We start from the raw sequence: 24,655 nt of genomic DNA, 5'->3' as shown, positions 1-24,655 counted from the left end.
TAAAGGTGCCCTCAGATATTCACGCTGAGAACTTAGGAGCCCAACATATGAAGTGAAAGGTGTTGCTGTGAAAAATTAAGGCGCCCAGAGCTATTCTTTGGGAGCCCCAGGCTACCGGGCTCCTGTTAGGCAACAGCCTTGATTGATTTACATTTCCATGATAAGTTTGAAAGTGAATCTGGCAACCACAGTGCCCTATGAAATGGGGCAAACTCTTTAAACTAACATTGTACAAAGGACACCATTATTGATGCCCTGCGAAGAACAAAGATTAAATTGAAAGAAGAGTTGGTCTGGAGTTTATCCACAATAGACAGTTAGTGGCTGCATTCACCAATGTAGAGAACAAACACATCAAGTTTCTTGTCAAGCAACCAGGTGTTCAAAGAGCTATTCAATTTCCAAAGAACTATGGTAGTGTGCAACAGTACCTGGGTGAATTCGGGTACCTGGCCTGAAACTGAAACTTGTGGAGCCAAACAACTTGTTGAGCTAAGTACTTAAACTGGGTAGATAATTATGTCTACAAATATGGTCTATTCAACCAACAGTTTCTCCTAATTTTGTGTACCATTCACTTAATGGTTCCTTAATAAAAAAATCGCTAATTCAATTAAGGATTCAAGTCCTTTGAAATCATCAAAGTTACTTTGTGCCACCAGGAACAAACGAAAAAGTACAAGCACTGAAGACAAACAGCTCACAAAAGATCACAAAAGGCAGGACTCCGTTTAAAACAGCAAAACGGGCCGGGGATCCTCGAGTCACTAAAAAGTGCTGCATGCTACGTAGATGTTTGCAGAACGATCGCAAGTTGTAATCACTGAAAGAAAACTCCAATCCAGATCTGATAGACGATGGTCGTGCAAGACTCACCAAGCAAATGGAACACCCGACAGGATTGTTTGTTGTCTGGCACAGCAGATGAACGAAAAATTGTTCCCCTCACTATTAAGTTCCAACCCAAGACCAATCTTGCCCAAATACAACAACAATTTGGGCAGCAGGCAAGCTCATCACAAGCCACCGAAGTTGGCATAAAGCAGCATAGCGCTTCACCTGAAGTTCGATCATGATGGACACAAACAAGAGCTGAAAAAACTTCATAAGCTCAGACGACCAAATGTGATTGATCAGTTATCGGGCATCAAAGTGCTGAACAGTACAAACCAAGGGATTTCGTCGTAAAAATGTTCACTCAGCAACGTCTTCTTCTTCTTCTACAGAATAAAGTTCAAAAGCGATCCTGGTTGTTAATCACATGCTAGACCAATCCATAAACTGGATAAAGTGGATTGGCCAATTGATTGCCAGAACAATGAGTCATTTCTGTCTCGCTGAGTTCAAAGAAGCGACGGTCAAGAGAGTCACAACAGAAGGTTGAGCGAATGTCCACCGATCTAACCAATCCTAATGTAAACAATTGGCATGACGTTGAACAGCACAAGGATAGCATAGTTTTTCCCGCTCGCTGAATTCTGATTGGTCAGTTTAAATTTCAGTAGCTCTCACCGTATGCAAGGAATTCTTGGTTTTCAGCTGACGTCACGAATTTATGCAAATAAGGTTCCCGCCATGTTGGAGCCCATGTTAGGCTCATATCGTATGCAAATATAAGCCATTTCTATGGAGGACGAAGCGTTCGCGTGTAATTAATTCAAGTTTTAATGGATGAATTTAAAGGCCAGAACCCAGAATCTCCACAGGATATTTTGCAAAGGATACCAGTGCTTTCAAGCTATGCTAAGGGCCTAGAAAACCATATAAAAGAACGGTATTTGAAGAAGATTTCTGTGGTGGGAGTAGATCCGGCGGCTTTACCGAGCGAGCAGTTGAGTCCAGAGTGTTTGCCTCCAATAGAAGTCTCCGACTTGCTCTCGTACTTGGTTCTAGAGACGAGCCATTACACTAATAAGCAATTTAAGGCTTTCAAAAGTCTGCAGGCTTATAATCAAATGGTTTCTGGATTTGTCGCGTCAGTTAATGGAAAGGAAATCGCGGACAAGTTTGTTGTAGTGGCTAAAGTGCGACATTCGCAGAGCATGAGAGATCCCCTAGTGAATATTTGGATCATCACAGAGAAAGATGGAACCATTGTATCGGCGCATTGTTTAGATTGCAAAGCAGGACTAGGCGAAACCTGCTCCCATGTAGCGAGTGCTCTGTTTTACATCGAAGCCATAACACGGATCTTTGGTTGGGTCATGGGACAGAGCTGAAAAACGACTGCGCATGCGCCAGATAGGGAGCACAAATCGTGCATGAGACGCGAAGTGTCCATTTCGATCGTTTGATCTCGTCTTCTGCCTGTGTCACTTTATAACTCTTGACGGTGTGAATTTTGGAAGTGAGATCGTGGTGATTTAATTTAAGGAGACACATCAGATCTGTGTGATATATTTGTGTGGAATTTTTGGGCCTTGAGATTCAAACCCAGTTAAATTTGTTTGGGAATATGGGCTGCAGAAACTAACCGAGGCTACGGTGAGTGTTCCATATTTGTTTTTGAAGCATGAAGTGTTCACATCGTTTGGTTCAGTTTGCACACTAGGGTATTGCCCATGCAATCTCTACAGTTTTGATCAACAAGATAATTTGGGCAGGGTTTTCTGAAATCACCTTTACAATCAATCATACATGTATTTACAATGCGTTAATTAAACGTAACATGTTCTAAGAGCATTATTTGAAAGTTGTCAACCTTCTCCTTGAACCAAGGCAGCAGTTCATTTAGAGTGCTGCCACTCTGCAATAGCCACTTAACCTCCTGACTGCCCCCATAAAGGCAGCTGTCTAAAAGAAAACACCTTGCCAACTTGTGAAGTTGGAATGAACACAAGTACTGGCCAGAACTACACAGAAAATATTGAAGTTCTTTGTCCCTGTCTCAGGGCATTTCTTCAATGAAAAGGTAAATTGGTTGCAAGACTGGCCTCTGAGATTACACTCAGAAGAAGTTCTAGTTGCACAGTAGTGTGATCAAAAACATTGTTTAATTTATTGCCATAGTGAGGCTTGATTACAGAATCATAAATACTTGCCCACCAAAATACCCTGTGCAATCAACTGATACACCCATGTTCGGGAGACTGTTGGCCTGTTAATTAACGGAACATCGATATATTAGGAAAAGAACAATTTGTTAAATAAAAGTACAAAGTCCAGGCCCTGCTTCCTGTTAATCCTAGGATTATTGACAGGGAAATACTGCTTCAAAGTGGCACCCGAGTGACTTAATTGTAGTCTAGCTTCCACAATCGCCAAATAATAATGATCTATCATTATTGTAATAATGCAACACACTTGGTGTCAACATCTATGTCAAAACTTGGAAGATGGTATTTTTCTTTCCCCCTCGACTGGCCATTATTTGCAAATCTGTGTTCAACCCAACGTCCAAGGCAAAATTATGGTTAGACTCAAAAAATTTAAGAACATGTGTTAAGGCAAACAGTTAAGGGTCATTGGTTTATGTGTGGTTTATACATGTAGTATGTTTATATGGTTAGCTCATCATGTTTTCTTTGTCTTGGTTGTGTAATAAGAATGACTTTTTGTACTAATTTTCACAGCCCCCATAAAAACTGATATGTGCAGTCTCCTGTGTCTAGGAAAATAATAATATCATTATGATATTGTAGATTATAGCATTGTAATATGCATCTCATGGACAATAACATTCATTTTCGTTTTTTGTCCTTAGGGAGATGGATCCACCTGGTATTATTTGCGGCAGTTTTGTGAAATATTAGCTCTAAAAAGAGCGAGAAGAAATTCAGCCTTTTTTTCTCAGCAATAAACCACAATAATCTTATTGAGTTCACTTTGTTCATGTTGGTAGTGTGGAACAAAAGACTGGATAAAGTCACTGAGAAATCCAGACAATGCTGTTGAGTTTTAAGCAGTTTCTTTAGTACTCTTCACATTGTCAAACTTTTCAGTTTCTTCTTAGAACTGAATACCAGTCTTTAACCTTTTTTCAGTTATGAACTTTTTGGACCATCACAGAGCTTTAAGATGCCACTTTTTTAAATGTTGTACTTATAAAAAAAAATGGGGACGACATATTCAAGCAAAAACATCACAAATGCATGTTGTTTGCACCTGCACGCAAACTTTGCAAATGCTTTTGATCTGATGAGTTGCCAACCCAGTAATGCTTCAGATACATGTAGTGACGTCGAAACCCAGAACACCTTCAAACACATTCAATGACAAAAATTTGGTTTATCAACGGAGTTGATAATGTAAATTGACCACCGTACAGAGATTCTAAAAGCTGACGTTTTGAGCGTTAGCCCTTCGTCAGAGCGAATCAATGACAAGTTGTCAGAGAAAAAATTAAAATTAAAAACAAACATCTTCTTGAGCATTGGGACCCACATGGAATAGCCCTTGCATATGTGTATTATACTGATGACTGGATTCCATCTACTTAATATACAATCATCTTTTTAGGATAATACCACCTACGCCAGTCGGCAGATAATGCTAGAGTGAACTTCTTGCTATACAGCTGAAAATATAATTTTGTGGAATGCCCCTTTCAGGGATGTTTCCTAGTTGTCTATGCTCTAAAGATTTTGTTCAAACCCATCAAGTACAATGTAGCATGCATGTGTGAAATGTCTCAAGTTTAGATCAGTTTTGCAATATGCACTGTGTTGTCTGAACTGATCCTTGTAAAATTTTTGTAGTTTCTTGTCAATTTTTGTTAAATATGGAAAAAAGGATTTACTTTCTGAAAGAAAAATAACATTAATGACGTCTCTTGATCAGGTTAGGATCTGATGAATTTTTATTTTAAAAGGCAAGCAAATCAAGGGGCAAATTAATTTTCTCTGAGCTGTTTAATGTCAGTAAGTGGGCTTTCCAGGATGAAGCATTTTTTTGCCTGCTCTCTGTGTATCATACAGTGTATAATCTTTTCACCGATTTATCTCAGTTTCTGTTGGGGCTGGCTTTCATCGCTCTTCTATAAATTTAACAAAAAATGCTGTGTTAAGAGCGAAAGATGTATTTTGCTTTCATGATAATTATAAATTCGTGTTAAAATTTGGAGAAACGTGGAGCTCAATTTGCCTGAGTTCTTGCATCTTTGCATACTCCATTTTAATATGGCTTTGAGCATTCTTGCCAAAATATCTTTTGTAAGCGTGTCACCATTCACCACCCGGTCTATAATTCACCAGTTGTCTTCCTTTATTGTTCAGAGTATTATAGAGAGTATCTGGAACGTCATAAGGTTTTTCAATGTCTCTTTACCGACACAGACAAAGAGGCATTGTCCTGTATTGCAACCACTCGACGAACTAGTCTCCACCGATAAGTTCGAAGCTCTCACCAATTCCACCGGCCGAACATCGCCAAAACAGGGTTTAAGGGAATTTCTGGTCCTCCCAGAAAACCAAGAACTTGCAAAAACCGTTCGAGAAACTTGCGACAAAAGCCAACACTGTCAAAAAAGTAAGCATTGCAGCGCTCGTTACCTCCATTCACCGTATAGCCACACGAAAGGTGCATTTACCACGCGAAAACAATTTTTACACAATTTGTACACCCCTTCAATTTTTGGAAAAACATCAAAACTCGTCAAAAATTGTGACAAAATCCTTATCTTTCAAACAGCGACCTTATTTTTTTGATTTAATCAACGGCTGTCATTTTCCGGCGAAGAGATAGTCTTTTCGAATGAGCGCGCCCTTGAGCCTGCGTTTCGTGCCGCGGATCAGTGACTTGCGCAGTCGTTTTTCAGCTCTGTCATTGTTGGTTGGGTCACGGAATGTGGACTTCGGACTACGGAATTGAAACTGGATATTGGCCCCGGATATTGGCCAAGATATTGCAACATAAAAATCACTGAAATACTGTGAACTTTAAAGGAGACCGGCGAAAATTCCTTCGAGCCTTCAGAACCAATAGCCTCTTGCTCGTTTTACATTCTTTCAGTATTGGGGGACAATCCCGGACCAGTCAGCACTTTCAGTTTCGGTACAAAAGAGGTCAGGTAAGGCCTGGGAACCGGAAATCCCTTCGGAAAACAGGGTCTCCCCCTATTACCGAGGGACAAGCATCATGGGATACGGGACTGTCCCTTCATTCACATTATAAAAGCTTTGAAAAAACTGTTGGAATGAACCCGGAAAATGCTGGAAAACTATGACTCGTTCGTTTGGCGGAGAGGAGAGATCACTTTTTCTGCGTGAGACTCTTGAGCCAAGCGCTGTAAGTTTCACTGGGAGAAGCGAGCCCTTGGAACCCTCGACTTCTGGAGAACTGAGGTCTGAAGGCTACGACGAGTATTTTGAACCACCTCTTGAAAGTAAATATGAATGCCCTATCTGCCTTTTGGGTCTGCGAGAACCAGTGCAAACTACTTGTGGTCACAGGTTTTGTCGAGGTTGCATCTTGCGTTCTATAAGGTGAGGCTAAGTTAGCTTCTATTTCTTTACTGCTTGGAATCGTTTAGTAATGCTGACGCAAGCATGGAGTCTTCGATGGAACGGTTAGAACTAGCAAATAATCAGTTTTAAACCTTAAATGGTCTCAAACAAATTCCGCTCACTCACACCAACCGTATTGGTACCATTACGATATTTACCCTCAAACTACACCTACTTAAGCACGCGGCGTTTTTGAGCCGCGGACGGCAACCGGAAATAAACATTTCGCATGCCCGTACAGCAGTGTCTCCCAGATTTTTAACCTAATCATCTCTATTGGAGGAAAGATACTTAGCAATATAAAGGTGGTAGTGATAATTTGTTAGGCTAAAACCTTTCAAAACGAAACATCATGGAAGGGTTGCACCTTCCTTGTCTGACACTTCTTTCAGTTTTGAAATGCTGTAGTCTGAACAAGTTAAAATTAAAATTATCACAGATTTGAATTGAATGAGCTTGTGTTTTCACGGTTAACAGCGAGGGGGAAATACCTACCTTTATTGTATAACCCATAATTAATTGACAGACTGCATGGAATGCAAGATTTTGCATGTAATCATGTAAGGTGGATACTGTGCAGTTCAAACAATCCATGATGTTTGTCAGTCTTCCAAGATTTTTCATTTTGTGGATATTATCAGTGTCCATAAAGTTGGTTGCAAACCACTCATTGAATTGAATCGAGGAGATTGTAGTGTTTTTGAGCTACCGGGTAGATGATCTCACATGCTTTTGCAAGATTTTGTTCTTGCCTCATTTACATGTAAGTTTTTCGTTTTATTTTCTAATCTTCTTTTCAGTTTATTTTTGGTGTTGATCAGTAAAGTGGCTTGCTTCAAACCAAAGCTATTGGACAAAATCCATGTCCAAGGCCATAGTGATTATATGTACTTTCTAACAGTAAACAAGTGTTTATTGTTTCATTGTATGGTTCATGGAATTGTATTGCAATTCTCAGGAATGCAAATGCAACTGAATTGGCTAAAATAGAAGGCCAGGGCTTAAGCTACGTATGGTGGGTTGTAGGGAAGGCACTAAGTTTTCAAGGAGTGGGAAAAATTAGAAAAGGAGGTGGTGTAATTTAAGCTGAAAAGTGTTATAGGTGGGCAAATCTGTGGCCACCAGCTCTTTGTGACAGCCTTGCATGCTGTCATCATGGTGTTTCTTTTTTGATTGTTTGTCACATGACAAGGAATTGTCATAAACTCTTTTCGGTCCATTTGCATGTTTTGTGTATTGCAAATGATTTAAACAGTTTGTTGATGCAATCTTAAAAGAAGGAAGGGGAGTTCTTAATTTTGAAAGCATGAAGGGGAACATTATGTTGGATGTGTCATTGTTATTGTACAGCTGTAATATCTGCTGGGAAGCACAGGTACTTGTATGTCACATTTTTACCTTCAAAGGAAAGTGAAAGTTTTGAGAGGACAGGTTTGACTTGAAAAACATCTGACTAATCGGGATACATAGAATACATGTAGTTTCACTTTCATCTGCATTTCAGTGTGACTACCAAGTCCTCAAACTTAAAATAAAGTTTGAAGGGAAGTTACCCTTGTCCTGCTTCTTGCTTGTGTTAACAAAGTTGTGAAAAACAGTTACGGTTAGGTTAGGTTAGCAATATTATTCAAAACATCTTTCCCATGCATGTTGCAGAATTTTTCAGATTTTAGAAGCTTTTTGTTTTCCCTTCTTGCCTATGTTAATTGGAAAGATCGAAAACATTTATGTAACTTGGAGACTATTTTAAAACAGAAATTTTACATCCCAAAGGTGTTGCTTGGGTGAAGATGATTTGGGTTAGATGAATTATGTCCAGTTTAACCAAGAATGAAAACAAATTTTGCAGTTGTGTTGAAGAAAGAATTTGCCAAGATTAGGTAGATGTACTGTAGTTATTCTGTTGTAAGGTGCATTTGGTAAAAATGTACATCTCCAACTAAGAAAGGAAAGTGTATCAAGTTCTCAAGTGGAAAGTGTGGTTATAAGATGCACGATGAGGAGCAAATTCTATTAACAAATCACAGGCATCAACTCACGAAGGCAAAAGTCGGGCCTCTGAGAAAACGTGTTTTGACCCAACTGCCTCCTCATGTGCCCAAGGACACCCCCAGTTGATAAGTAAAATCGTTTGGCGTTGGATAGCTTGTGGTTTGATGAATTTTAGAAGCTTCTTCCACTGGGGTTGACTTTCGAGTGATCGTTCGAATGTACATGGCGATGTGAAAAGCAAGCAAAGGGGAGGCGGAAAGCAGAGCAAGTGAGGAACTGCCTGCAATCAACCCCACAGCATTTTTGAAACCTCCCATTTTCAATCATGTATGAAGAGCATGGTTTTGTTGTCAACTCCCACCAATCATAGTGCACTCTGTGTAAACATTGGCAATAATACAATTAATTCGCTTGGGAAAAATTTTGCAAGATCGAACTGAGATTTCAATTTACCCTTAACTTTTCCCTGTCCATGTTTCTACTGTGTGCGATTCACCGACAATGATACATGTATGTATAGCTGAATTTTTTTGTGGAAGTAAAGAGAATGTCATTTTATCATGGCGAGAAATGCCTTGTCCATCAAGTGCATCTTCTGGCGATGCAAAAACTAGCTGGAGTTACCCAATGGATACCTAGACTGGCAGCTGCCAATGGGAGGTTGCTGTGAGCCCTCATCCTTCAGCTTCTTTAATTTAATCTGGTCAGCGATGATACTTCTTGAATAAGGCCTGATTACTAATGCAGAGCACATTTCGCCGGTATGAAAAGACCTGAAGTATAAAGCTTTTGCCAAAATCCCTTGGGAAGGACTGCCAAAATATCACCTCCAATCAGTATTGGTTTTACATCTTTCTTCTCTTATTTAAGAACACCAGAAAATCCAGGCTACCACAAGGAAGTTTCCAAATTTTTTAGAACCAGATTGTCAGCTCTTTCCGCTTTGTTTTCTCTTTGCACTTTTATGAAAGGGAGCATTCTCTGTGCGACTTTGCCGCTTGTCAATTTGCTCACGCCAACAATCCACTCCTTAACAGCTATGAGGTAATAAAATCAGATACCGTAAACACCGGCATATAAGCCGCACCTTGTTGCTCAAAAATTTCGGATCAAATCGGGGATGCGGCTTATCTGCGAGAACATCTCGACAGCATGCCGTAAATTTGCATAAATTAAGAAGTTTAGCGAAAATTCTTAAGTCTGTATAGACCTGTGCAGCAAATTAATAAGAACTTCATAAAACAATACCACATTACGCATTGATCATTGCTTTTGCGAGTTTGGTGGCTCCTAAAAGAGCCGTTTTTGTTTGAGCTTACACAATGATTAAACCTTCGTTAAAAGATCTTTTAACTGGTTTAACATTGCCTTTCTTGAGCAGGTGAACTTAACTCGGCAGGGAATCTTCATTCCAACACAAAGTTGTTTACAATGTCGACACTTCGACAGAAATCGATCCACCAACAAGCGAAAATGTCTGGTTACTAACTTAAGCTAAAACGAGCCGAAACATTCGTCAGGTGTTGTTGCATGTAAATTCTAATGAGAAATGGACAGGAATGAAAAATACTGGATTAAAAATGACAGAGAAAGATCAAATTTATGTCCTAGTCAGATTTTCATACTATTAAAAAGTCAAAAGTGCAAGAAACTTGAAGAAACAGTGCATTTACATGTAAGTCATCTTTGTCAAGACTCCACTTTTGATTTATTTTAATTTCCTTCAATTTTTTTTTCCTAAATCTAAGTTGCTAAACTTGGAGTGCGGCTTATACGTTGGTGTTTACGGTATCTTGAACAAAGAAAGACATCAGGGGCACTTTCCATTCAACAGAACTATCACTTGCTTTGCAGCAACGTTTAGTTTTCTGAAAAAAACAAGACATCCTCCTGTTTATGCTGTTTCCTGACCAGGGATTCTGTAATCCTGTATAATCTTGTATCACTACCCACGAGCAATCTCATAACAATAATAGAGTGTTCTTGTCAAGAGATTCAAATACCCTCATACAAAGGGGGTTTGATTTGGATGCACCAAAAACCATGGACCCAAAGAGTCCATGGCTTTTGGAACACAAATTCTTGTTTCTCTTTCCTTGGATTCTTTTGATTGCGTTGAACTGCTTTCTGTGCTGGTCTCTCCACAATCTGCATCTTTTTCTTCTGAGCAATCACATTATCTTAACTGAAAGATTGTGTCCAAATTCTGCTGTCTAAGCAACCATTTTCATGAACATTCATGATAACACAATATGGCAGGTAAGGGGATTTGAGAAGTGTGAATGAGAAGTTTTTTAAAACCTGTTATGTCAAGTAAAATGATAGAAGTTCTTATCTCCTATTTGGTTTTGTTTATCCTTTCTCCTAGTTATGAACAACAGTAACATGGTCAAGAAAAGATTGTTTAAAGAGATCTTGCTGTCCAATTATGCCAAGCTTATTTGAGTTGCTTTTTATTTGTGTTTTTGTGCTGTTAGGGAACCAAATGACCTCACCATTTTGCCATATTGGCCGTTTAACAGTGGGTTAATTCCACAATATTGTGGTCTGGTGGCATCACTGAGCAATGTTTGTTTCTGAGCTGCACTCCAACCTTTTCTCAAATGTGTTTCATCATTTCATATGATATCATCATTATTTTATTAATTTAATTTAAGAGGAATGAAAAATATTTCAGTCTCAATTTCTGATGTCACAATGGGATTAATTAAAGCAGAAAAATTTATCGAAGACATATAATCAGTACATTCACGATTAGTTGAAGGTAGTTTAGATGCTAGGTTTGGTCCGACAGAAGAAAAAAAGTTACTAAAGATGTTTGAAATTTCACTTATTAGTTGAGACTACTATCTGGATAAATGATTGAGGAAATACGCTTGAAATGCTTTCTTTTGTTATTAATTAAAGTATTAATACCAGCCCAGGTGTTCTCCATATCAGTTAAGTTATGGCTAAAATAATTATGATAGTAGAGTTTCTTGCTAAGGCGAGAAAGAATTAAAATAATTTTGCCTCTATAAATTTTATACAGGGCTTTACTACCGGAGTGATAAAAGCGGTTCTTTACTTTGATTGATTTTCTTAGCCCACATGTAATCCAAGGTTTTAACATTTGTTTGGCTCGACGTTGAAACAGTGTTCTGTAAAGGGGCATGTTTGTCTAAAAGATTATCAACTTTGCTATAGAGAGTAGAAAGGAAGTGATCTGGGTCGATCTGAGAAAGCTCGTCAACAAACTATTTTCTGAGAAACGAGAGAAATCGCCCATCTTTCTCCTCCCTTTCATTCGCCCCTCTTTAATTTTTTGGAAGATGAAAAATTGCGAATAGTGATCACTGATATCAGATACAATGTTGCCACTATGAATTCCCGCATCCAATTTGTTGACTAAAATGTTATCGATCAATGTTGCGGTAATCTTACAAACGCGTATAAGGGTATCAATAGTCGGAATAAGAGAAAAGCTTTGTAAAGAAAGTAAAAAGTATATATGTGCATAATTGCATGTTTCAACACCCCAGGAGATTTATATTGAAGTCACCTATAACAAAGATTGATTTATTTGAGGTGAAAACTTTCCAAGCGTTTCATCGAAATATTCCTAAAATCGCACTCATTCTGGCTTATTGTTTTGTCTATACATGATTCCGCAAATAATGTTTGGGCCATTAGAGAGATGGATTTCGATCCAGAGGGCTTGAAATGCATGTTCAGAAGATTTCTCTATCACTGTATAATTTAGATCGCTCAGCGTAATATACATGCCAACACCTCCAGAAGCAAGAGGCGTTGGAACATTTCAAATTCGTAACCAGTTATAGATGGATTGAAGTCCAACAAACTAGTTTTCGTGATTTTGGTTTCGGAGACTCCAATAGCACTAAAATGGTGTCCTAGCTCATCAAGTAGATGCACTTGGAGATCTTCCAAATTGTGCCTTAAGCTCCTAACGTTATTATGAAGCAAAGAAAACTTGAAATCGTCATCAAAAGAAGAAGAAGAAGACAACCGATTGCGTAGGACACTAAAACTATGTGGAGAATAATAATTACTCTGTATACATTGATTACAAAGATTAAGAACGAGATTTATGTTCTGATGAAAATTCAATGTGAATTGGTCTAAGTCATATAAACTGGAAAGTTTCTCCAGATATTTCTTAGTAGGCAAGTCACTGGAGAGGGTGTTTTGTTAAAGAGGTACTACGACCAAAAAAAAATTTTGTTTTTCCTTTGGATTTCAAAACTACCAGTATGTTAACTAAACACTAACTCACCTAAGTTTTAAGTTCTGATTTTAAAAAGACACCTGTTTATTTTAGCTGGAATTTTCTTATTTATTGGTCCGCCATTACTAACTTTAAAATCTTGAGAGAGCTGGGTCGAGGAGAAAATGACGTCAAACACGCACTAGTTTAAGAATGCAATGCGTGTGTACGTGGCCTAATTAATATGCAGCACGGGAGTTTCGGGCTTTCAGACTTTTCAACCCGTGTTTTGCATATATAATAAATTGCGTTTACACGCTGAAATTTTAAGCTAGTGAGTAAATGACGTCATTTTCTCTAGATCCAACCCTCTGAGGTCCAATCGGCCAGTTTTGAACGTGAGTAATGGCGGACCTTGAAATCCAAAACTTACACTCAAAATAAACAGCCTTTCGATAAAACTCAAAGCTCAAAATTTTGCTAGTTAGTTGTTAAGCGAACACGCTTTCAAAATCTGAAGAAAAAAAGGAAATGATTTTTTGATCATGGTACCACTTTAAACTGGTCATGACAGCTTATGAGATCACTTGCACCGTAATACAGTAATTCTTGAAAAGACTGAAGAGACATAAAAAGCTGTATTTAAAAGTTATGAGATTACAGAATAGTTAACTTTATCTTGTTTCACCTTGTTTCAGTGGCCCTTACTCTTTTCCCTCATTCTTTTAGAGATGCTGGCCCCAAGTGTCCTGTTGACAATGAACGTTTGCATGAGTCTCAGGTAACTGATTGTTTAGTGTTGATGTGATATTAGGGAGCTTAAGCACGCCCGTTTTTGAGGCGCGGGCGGCAACCGGAAGAGAAAATTTGGCGTGCCAGGACAGTGTTGTCTCCCAGATTTCTATACTAATCATCTCTAATGGAGTAAAGATACTTGATAATGTAAATGTGGTTGTGTTAAGACAAGTTAAAAGGGAAAACAGCTCACTTCCGTTTGCCGTCCGCGTCTCAAAAACGCACATTCTTAAGCTCCCTATTATCTCTGACAGAGTTGAAAACTAACTCACTCTGGCTTCATAATTTGAAAGGTGGTTTTGTAGCTTTCTATATGTAATTTCTTGGAAATCTCTTTATTATGAGCAGAGGAACCTCATTTGTTTTCATTTTGTCTGAGTTTTTTGAAGAATCTTCAATCACACTGTTCAACATGGTGGAACCACAAATTATCATTTGATCTGTAAGTTGAATAAGAGCCAGTCTGCATTGCCTTTGCCAGTGATGAAACCCTTTAAAGACCCAGTAAAGACCATTAGGCATTGCGCGCATTTGTTTTTGTTTTGGTTTGCACAAGAGCGAGACATTGATTATTTCTTCTTTGTCGTCCATCATTGCTGCTGTTGTGGCAATTTTTTTGGACAACTTGTGGCTTGGAATCTTCTATCCCAGCTTCTGAATTGTGTGCAGAAAATTATGCCGCTGCCGTTGTAAATGCTTACGGATCGTTTATTGGAGATGACAGAGATCACGTCGACAATAGCACAACGGAGGTTTGTTGATATTTGTACAATACTGTGATGGCAAATGTCCTGTCGAAATGCGGATCGTATGTCTTTTGTTCGGTAGCATCAATCATAATTGACCCTATAAATTTTAGGATTGAACGTACTGCGACTGTAAAGGCTAGTGTGCCAGGAGAAAGGGAAGAGGGTTTTGTAGATGTCGCAAGGGAAATCTCAAATGCCAGGACCTTTGCACATGTGACATAAGGAAATGCAAAAAAATAAGGAAAAGTATTACCAGACTTACGAAGCATGATGTAATTCTTGTGACAAATGATACCACAGCGGAAGGACCAAACAGTTGCTTTAGCCGATGGTGAATTGAGGCTTTAACAGGAATTACAGGATGCCCGGAATGAGATAAAGGTGAGAGAGCAGACCATATAATTATTTTTGGTGTAATGGACAACTTTGGGTACCAATTGAGTTGACACACTAATGAGCTGAGTTTGCTTTATCCTTAAATAATTTTTATTGTCTATTTTTTTCCAGGAATTTGTTGCAACTCTTGACTTAACTACAAAGGACAGAATTCTAGGATCTTTTAGGAATGGGTAGAAGAAGCCCTGACTTTGCCAAAACATTAGTTACTGTGGACTCTGCGACAGAACGACCCTCCAGTGATACACAAGCACCAGATTGGTGCAAGTTTAGAGTCAGCCAGTCAATGCACAAGGGTGACATGTGTCACCAACTACACATCGTTTTCAAACAATTGCCTAGATGGAAACATTCTGGAAGTGTATGTCAAAGCTCAATGTGACATTCGCGCTGACGAGTTCAAATTCAGCATGGAAACCTTTAGGAAAGCTGGTTACCACCAGTTTGCACTGTGGCGCTATAGTAAACTGGGAAGGGGACAAAAAACTGGTAGGGCACAAAATCAAATACTTTGTTAGTGTTTATTCAATTGCAAAACGAAGTGGAAAATGGTGCGTTAAACACGCGAATGAAACATCAAGAAGTAACATACGAACCTCCAAACGAAAACATAGCGAGTTTAATAAAAAGGAAAAAAACAAAATCACAAGCTTTTGCTGTTGGAACTTAAAGGCCTTTCAAGATGAATTCTTCGTCTCTTTGGCGCCCCTACCGGAGGTACATTTGATGGTGCTGAACAACTTCGTTCTGAACCCGCTGCAGGTACGTGTTGAGCTCAGCAACGGGTCTTGGTTGAGAGGAACATCTCTCAACCCAACTGGTTTCACAAGTGAAATCAAAACGTATGACTGAAAAAAAAAAAAAAGGAAAAAAAAACGAAAAATTCAAAACGCATCAAAGGGTGCGATTGTATTTGACAAGCAAGTGAATTTTTATCAAAATTTCAGCTTACCTCACTGGCTGCAGTGTTTCTTTCGTAGCAAGATGACGTAAAAAATTCCGCAAATTCACTCTTAGTGGCACTACTAAAACCCAATGGGGCCTTTCTCGCATTCCATAACAAGAACACCGACGATCGAAGTCTAATCTGGGGGACCGAACCCGGTAATGGCAGTCTCGCCATAGATCGGGATGTTTCTAGATGGGGACTTCACATTCTACTTTGCCGGAATAAAGGCAAACATCAACACAAAAGCCACAAACGATACATTCAAAAATGTTCCATGATAAATGATGTACTTGAATCAATGCCTACGAACACTGCTATATCGGTAGCATAAGTAATGCCAACGGATTTGAGAGACCACCAGTAACTTCCGATTTTTCAACATCAAGAAAATGGCCGCCATTGATCGCGAGCGCGCAATGCATAATGGGCAATACTGGGTCTTTAAAATGTTGTTTTTTCAGGTTTATGTAGGGTAGATTCGTGTATATTTTAACTTAAACCCATTGACCCCTCGGAGTGAGACTTGACAAAATTTTCCTGTATGACGCCAGACAATTTTACTCATCAACTGGCGGAGTCCTAGGGCACCCTTGGAGAAGATGGGTTAATGTCCTCCTTAAGTGGCCTGACAAGGTTGTTTACAGGGACAGTTAAGGAAAACATGAGCTTTCCAGGTGATATAAGTCAGGAAAATTGAGAAAATAGAAAAAAAAGCTGCAAGGAATATAGAATGCCAATATCTACTTCCCCACACACCTCTTGTTTGGAAGTGAACATTACAAAACGTCTACTACTACATATACCAGAACGTCCGTGGTTTTTTTAGACGTTGTTCGCTCATATATCCGTCTTCATGTCTTTTTTTCTTATCATAGCTATATCCAGACAACTTTGCCAAGCGAGAAATGCTCAACCATGATGTTTTCTGCCGTTTGAAAAAAGGGCTTGGATGCCCATGGAAAGGCCCCTGAGTAAGCTGGAGGTATGCCAACCATGTAACCTCTTACCCTGTGAGTCATGTTGGTTTGGAATAGCACCTCAACTGGAATACATCAATGTTTTGTTTCAAGTAACCAGCAAATTACAAACATTCGAATGTGTTAATTAAGTTCAGGGGTTTGCAAGCAACACTGTTGCTGTTGAATGAAAATGAATGTTATTCACTTGTAAATTCATTTCCCCCAATTTAGATAATACAATACATACTTAATTGACCACTCCCCGTAGGTGCTTTTCAGGGCCATTGAAACACAATCATGTCAGAACAGAACATTCAGTAACAACTATTAAGAATCCCAACTTGCCGGAGGCAAGCTTGTTAGTGCAGCGGAGAAGTTGAACCAGGGACTACCCGTTACAGGAACAAATTCAACCAGTGGTCAGAACGTGTCTTGAATCTGGTATCCCCAGATGTCGAGGCAAGCGCCCTAACAATTGGGCCGTACTGCCTCCTTCTGCCATTACTTGAGAACGGTTTCCCTCATAACTGAACACATGAATGCTTGTGTGCTGTCTTTCTAGGGAATGAGGTAACCTATCGTTTAATCTACTGCATTATCCAACGTGGCAGAGTAGCTCTAATTTATGACCGGCTGTAGATGTCACTTATGTGCGGAAATGAACCCCAGTAGATTCGTGCTGAATTTTGAGTGGCAACACTTGATGGCATACACATGATCTGGCCGTAGTCAACATAAAAGATAGTCCTGAAAAGTTTGGTTTCTGACAAACTTGTCTCTCCTTTTAGGAGCACATGGAAGAGTGTGAATTAGTCGACACGGACTGCCCCAAAAATTGTGGGATGAAACTCAAAAAGAAAGATTTGAAAAAGCATTTGGAAGAGGAGTGTCCGAGCAGGACAATACCCTGCGACTACTGCACAGAAGAGGTCCTGTGGAATAGCATGGAGGTTTGTTGCAACACTGCCATTAATGGAAGAAAATTGTTCATCGAAGAGCAAAGTTTTCCAGTTAACTCCACGTTGACGTGATGCATTCATGTCCAATACATGTGTTTAAACTTGGTCAGTTTTCATAGGTTGGTCGGCCAAGCAAGACAGTAGCTGTTTAACTACGCCTAAACGCTCACTGGTCAAGTCAACTTTTAATAACACACAACATGAACGTCTAATGCGTGTTTTGTAAAAATCGATGACATAATCAGGGTAGAGATACGATCAGGTGGAGTCAGCTGGATCACGCGGAAGGAATGAAATCGATGAAGTTCAATTGACTCGCTTGACTTCAAATAGCGAGATTTGAGGGACGGAATGTGGAGGACAGGGGATTTTCAGAATATCCCATCATCCCCCTCCTCAAATTGAGTTAATGCTCCATTTAAGTGGCGCAGTTGGTAAGGTAGACTTGCCACAAGTCGACCTCACGATAATTCCGAGCGAATCGTGATTTTTCGTACGCGAAGTAAATGACTGAATCTCGAGTCGCCGCTTGGAAAGGAGATCTGGATATCTCCAGTGGTATTTTTTGGACCAACACTTGTGCCGTGATTGTGCTGATAGAAGCGAAACACTAATTCGAAAGATTAGCAAGTAAGGGAAAGTTTCGAATCGTCGAGAAAGTCAATTGATTTCACGCATGAAAGATCAGGTAGTCTTAAGGTGTAGGAGACGTACTAGACCGGGATTAAAAGATACACTTTAGTGGAACTTAAGCTGACCATTTAGCGATGCAATGACTCTCGTCGATGAATACACATTCATTTTTAATTTTTTTGTTCCATTCGACTAGAAATGTGTCAATAGTCGTTGAGAATCGCCTCCGGACTTCAAAACACCAGTTAATACTTAAGCTTTTAAATGTGTTGTCTCCCACATATGACGCTCTAATGCCACGACAATTGCGGCTAGAGACCAAATTCTTTCGTGATTGAAATCAGTGGAACAATTACGAATACGATAACATTGCAATCCTCTCCAAGTAAACGACCAAAAGCGTACGGGACTAATTCAAAGGTCAGACTTTTCCCAGCTCTGGTTGGAGCAGACACAAACATATCTATGCAAGTCAGATATTCTTGAATTATTTTCCTCTGATAGTCGAGTAATTCGGAATACCCAGTGGCCTTTAATAGCATGTTGGAAGTCACGCTTCACTGCGTGTGGCAAACTTTGATTGTCAACTCTATCCCCTGGGGTCCACGAGGACTACTCTGATTGGCCTAGCTCAGCGACCCGTTTTTGAATCGCTAAAATTGGCGCCAATCAAGTATGAAAAGTCCTTCGTTCCGCGCGTATCTAGACGAAGGACTTCGAAAGTCTATTGGTAAGGTTAATATTTCACCCTATTTAGGGCATGATTCTCAGGTTGTTTGATCAATTATTGGTGCTATTCTTAAATTGGTAATTGTAAAGTTACACCAATCCATTCATCCATTTTTATTTAAGCTGAATAGATCGGATTTGTTTCTGAATGTTCAAAGTAATTTCGCTTGAATGATACGCAAGGGACTTTAAGATCTATGACGGCGACGTTGACGAAAACGTCACCTCAAAATTTAACTTGTTTTTCCCACTTAGTCGATCTCATAAAATTCCTTCCCGCACGTGCAGCAAGATCCATGCAAATTCACGACTTTTTGAATCCGCTATCTAGAGTGGAAAGATTTAAATCTGCAAACAATTTAGAATCGTTTGGACGGTCGAATCCGGATACTTTCATATCCGATGACGTTACAAACACAGAGCCAACCTTTATCTCGTAAATATTCAACGTGGCCGCTGAACGAAATGCTGTCGCTTCTCTTGGTACCAACTCGCACCCCAGATGTCGCACCCCTGAGTCCTAGCCGTCGTCGTTTCTTGAACTCTCTATTGATCGCGTGGAGTCGCTGAAATGCCCTATTTTGCTTTTATGACTCACATTTCTGTTGAGATATTTCAATAAAGCTTCCCGTGTTAGAACTTAGAATTGTTGTAGCAGGTCAAATTTGCGATTTATCAAATATTATTTGCGCAGAATCATTACCAAACTTGCCCTCAATACCCTTCGTTGTGCGAGTACTGTGGGAAAGAAGACGTCCCAAGAAACAAGGTAATTGACCTTTGCAATAAATAAGAAATTATTTTAAAAACATCGCAAAGTATTACACAGTGTTATGGCTCGTTTGCAGTACAGTAATTAAACACCCGCATGTAAGAACCGAGAATTTAAGAACCTGTTAGGCTAAAAATTTCATTTTAAAAACCCCCCTTTACATAAGAACCAGGTTAGTCTAAAAAATTAAACAGGTTCTTATTTTAATTTAATTTAATTTTTTAATTTTACTTTATTAACTTTGCCAGTCAAGCTGACAGAACACCACAACAGCTTGCGCCAATTACTGTGATCCCTTTTTTACCCTCCCAACCATGATACACAACAGAAGACAGACCACAACACCGGGCACTACGTGCCCTACTCTTAGCGACAAGTGTGCGGGTTCTTTTACGTTGAAGGGTTGTGAGACGGGGCCTACGGTTTATAATCCTTATCCGAGAAGACTAGAGAAGTTGGTGAACAGCAGCTGGTTATGGTGAATTATGCGTGTGGTTTTATTCAACCAAACAGAAACGGGGAAATATTTTGAATGAATAATACTGTATTTTACATGTAAGTGGCGCCTCAACACCATTTCCCAAAACAAGTGCAAAAACTTCGTCGAGATTCTTATGCGTCATGTTCCACCTTTGGTGATTTTTATTCTCCAGATGCAAGAACACATTGAGAAAGACTGTCCAAGAGCCGAAATAAAATGCCCTTTCAGCACTGTGGGGTGTTCGTTTGAGGTACAGAAAAGCAATGCTTAACTTCAGGATAGGAACGTGTTTTTCATATGGGAAGAAGAGTAGCAGTGGTAACTAAACTGAATGTGGAGATTGAAAAAAAAAATTTCATGTCAATGGATTATGATTAAGGGTCTCGTCATAGGTTAGAGGTGTCAGTTTCCTAAAACGTTCCTATTTTGCCAGTATTTACGCTATGAGAATGAAATAAACATCGTTTTAATGCACCTTAAGTGGAGTTTTCAATCCAAAAAAGTATTCTTTTGTTTAAACAAAAGGTTTAGGTCTTAGGTTCTCAAAGCAAAAACAGGTAGTCCTATTCTAGAGGCTTAAGCTACAAGGGGTTTTAAATTTTTCTGAACTGTTCTCAAGCAATCGAATTTGAGGTAAATTTCAGCTGAACGGTTTCGCATTTTTTGTCTTCAATCAAAGTTGAAAATAGTGTTTTTGACCGGGAATTTGAACAAAGTTTGGTATAAAATCAAAGAATTGAAAAACGCTGACACTGTTTCGTACATCAAACTGTGTTGAAATAAATGTTGAAATAAATGGCTTCATAGCTCAGTTGGTTAGAGCGTCGCACCGGTATCGCGAGGTCACGGGTTCAAAACCCCGTTGAAGTCCTGAATTTTTCAGGCTTCTTTACGCCATTGCAAAAATTGTGTTCATAACTGCGAGGATCATAGCTTCACTTGATTTCATATACGCAGTTCATATATGATCCATTTCATCTATCATTTCATCGTTGTGTTGAAATAGTCTGAAAATTTGAGCTGAATCGGACAAAAACGTTTCGAGTTGTAGCTCTTTAAAAGGGCGACTCTTACAGAATATTCTAAGACCGAGAAAAAGCCAAGCTGATTTTTCATGGCCGGTCAGCTCACGATTTTGTCGCGACACCGTAGAAATTTTGCTTTTTCGGGGATTTCACAAAATTGGATGGTGTTGAATCTTTTGCAAATCGATACTTAAATCATAACGTTTATACTCAATTGAAAAAAAAAAACGATTTTCATGAAAAAACGATTTTATCGAACCTGTGACGCGACCTTAAGCAAACTAATTATTAGTTTGAATATTATAATCGTTTAAAGTGCTGAAAATAATTTTTTGCCAGGCAGAACATGTGTCCAAATTAACCTTTTTGACTAGACACAGTTACTCCAAATTTCATGTTCAATTAATTAGGGTAATAAGTTCAACTTACATTTCCGGGACTCAGTCTTTGGAAACACTTGTCTCATTTAGTAGACTTTGCAGCTCCTGCAGTACATTATTTGGCGATTTTCAAAGCAAAGGCTGGGTCGTGTTGGTTTTCGCGTTTTTCCAAATCTTCAACAGTTTGTTTTCCAGTTCTACTGATCATATCGATAAGAGAATATTAGGAAAAAAAGAGTAATCCTGTACTTAGTCCAGACTGCTATTTTCCTTTGTCCCTATAACCTGTAACTTCTTCTGTTATCAGGGCTGGGTGCATTGTTTCTGTTGTATCATCTGTTGTTTTGTTCTCCAATCAAAGACCGCATCTGGAAAGCTACAGGGTCTCTCTAACAAATCAGAGTAATAATTGTAGCAACAATTTTCGACGAACGAGGGGGGATCAGTGTAGTCATTTGATGATTAACATGTATTTGACTCTCTACATAGGGCCCACGCCCAGCGGTAAATAAGCATGTCGCAGAGCAGCTTAACAGTCATTTGATTGACATGACGAAGGCATTTGCAGTATTAAAGAGTGTTCCGTCCCGCGATCTGGAGATAGTACCAAGGAATCAGATACGACGCACCAGGGGTGGGGCAGAGGTAATTCCACAGGAGCAGGCCAGCCATGACGTGTTTGTGAATGACGTGGCAACACTGTGTGAGCAGCAGCGTGAAGAACTAGATGAAATGAGACGTCTTGTTAATGCACTCACCAGCTCGGTTCAGCATTTGGAACGTCGCCTCGAAGACACTCGTATGAGGGTAGAAAGGCCTGTACAAGAGCTTACTGTTAGGTGAGTGGGGTGCAACGCGGGTATATGGTGAGGATTTACTCCCAAAAAATCCAATGACCAAGCTGATGGCCGGACTAAGACAAACAAGAAATCACTACGGCTTGAGATCTTTCGAGCAAACGCTCAGAGGCCAACAGTACCAAAGAAAAATTGGGCAGACCTATCTTTGCTGTGATGTCAGTCCAACAGTCAAATGATTACATTTTTCTGTGGTGCCCAATCCAATGATAACAAATTTTAACATCCCACAGAGTTTGAGCAAGTGTTGTGAGACCAGGACCTAGGCTTAATCGTCCTCGTCCAAGAAGAGAAGTCTAACCTTTCTCAGATGGCATAGCAAAGGCAGCACTGTCTGCTCAGTTATTTCTGCAAACACGGCGAGCTCTGGGCCGTTCAGGGATTTTATCCTGCAACCACCAACCCGGTATTCCATTGCTTTATCAACTGAACAACCAATGAAATCGTGACGTCAGTGATAATAGAGGCACGATGCAAACTCCTGTGAAGATTTCCCAAGATGCTGGATGATAGGGCATCAAGAATCATCTGCTTGATTGAGGAGACGTTTGAATCGTCTGTGACTAACAAGTAACCACAGTTACTTTTTTTATGGCGTGCCAGCGAGCTGGTGGATTTCCGAAATCCCTGCAAATCCGATTCTTTCCGGGAGAGGGCGGAATTCCTCGATCTGGCCTGCGAACCCGGGCGGAATCGATGCATCGTGAATCATTGCAAGTGAATCATCGCTTGTTGCAGTGACTGTACTGAATGTTACATGATTTAAATCCTTGAGAAAGTATTCTCTATATTTTTGTAGTGTTTGTTGATTGGAATATTTGAAATAAATGGCTTCGATTTTTTTCGCCAGACCAATTTTGTCGGTTGTTTTTACGTCGTATTTCATCTCACCGCATTTGAGACGCAGTTTTTCTCATTGTACAGTACATTGATAACTTATGAATGAAAGCGAAAAAGTGTTTATTTGCAAGTGGCAGTATAACTGATACTAAATTTCCTTTTTAAGATTAACCTTTCGTTTGATTTTCTTTTCCCCGAAGTTCATGGACTGATGAACGTCTTGCAGAATGCTTACTTTGAATAAGTAGTTTCAAAACAATGGCGTGTAGAAATTCTTGGCTTCACTTCAATTCGGAGAAAATGCTGTGCACCTTGGCTGCTCATGGACAGTTATGACGTCAATGTGGGTCTCAGCTGGTTATTAACAGTGTTCCTCTTATCTGTCAGGTTCAACCGCGTAGAAACGAAGGTGCTGGAGTATGAAGGCCGTGTATGCAATGGTTCCTACATCTGGAGGATAGAGAATTACCGGCAGTGTCGTCAAGATGCCATGACTGGATCTATGACGGCCATACACAGCCCAGCTTTCCATACTAGCCTGTACGGGTACAAACTCTGCATGCGGATCAACTTAAATGGTGTGGACAGTGGAGTTGGAAAATTCATTGCTCTGTTTGTTCACATGATGCAGGGGGATTATGATAACATCCTGGAATGGCCATTCACTGGAAGAATCGCTCTTTCCATCTTGGATCAGAGAGAGGGCGTCGAATTTCGTGAGCATATCAGCAAGACCCTGTTGGCCAAGCCAAATCTGTTGGCCTTTCAGAGACCAACAGCTCCGCGCAATTACAAAGGCTACGGCTATGTGGAATTTGCCCCAATTGAGCAGATCCGTGAGCCACAGTACGTGAAGAACAATACCATGTTAGTCCGCATTCAGATTTTTCAGTAAGGTATTTAGCCTGTTCCAGGCTCTCAGATAGTCGAAAAAACGAAAAGAACTGCGTGCGAAGAGCGAGTGGGGGCTTGGGTCGAGGCGAGGCCGCCTCGCCTCGACCCAAGCCCCCACTCGCTTTTCACACGCAGTTCTTTTCGTTTTCTCGACTATCTGAGAGCCTGGAACAGGCTAGAAGGTATTCACCGCGGCAGTCGAGGGCTTCGAGGCTTCCTCGTTGTGGTCTCCAATCCAGCAACTGCCTACTGGATGCCTACTTGCCTACTTGTGAAAATTCTCTCGTATTTTGTATTTGTCTTAGCCGATCCATAGTCATTTTAAGGAGAAAAAACGCTTTTGGTATTAGAAAAAATAAAAAGAGTTTTGATATTATGGAGGAGGGAACTCTTGGTTTTCACGTGGCGAAAATCAGAACAAGGGTAGCAAACCATTTGAAAAAAGAAGTAAAGAAATTGAGGCGTTTCAAAATAATTATACAATTCGTGTCAGAGAGCTTGCACATACTTAAATTATTTTACAAAGTGAACCACTGCTCAAAAATATTTCAACGTGTGTCTGTGAATTCCAGACTCAACGTAGCCGTGAGAAACG

General features: G+C 39.8%; 1 pseudogene; it reads left to right on the top strand.

The window, feature by feature from the left end:
* The first annotated feature begins 6,149 nt into the window (after nt 1–6,149).
* Nucleotides 6,150–24,098, top strand: LOC138059129 (TNF receptor-associated factor 6-like; annotated as a pseudogene).
* Nucleotides 24,099–24,655: the final 557 nt, after the last annotated feature.

Source organism: Montipora capricornis, chromosome 8, assembly GCF_036669925.1.
Source record: "Montipora capricornis isolate CH-2021 chromosome 8, ASM3666992v2, whole genome shotgun sequence".
Classification (NCBI taxonomy): Eukaryota; Metazoa; Cnidaria; class Anthozoa; order Scleractinia; family Acroporidae; genus Montipora; species Montipora capricornis.
The sequence above is the reverse complement of the archived record's forward strand: the minus strand, read 5'-3'. Positions and strand labels throughout refer to the sequence as shown.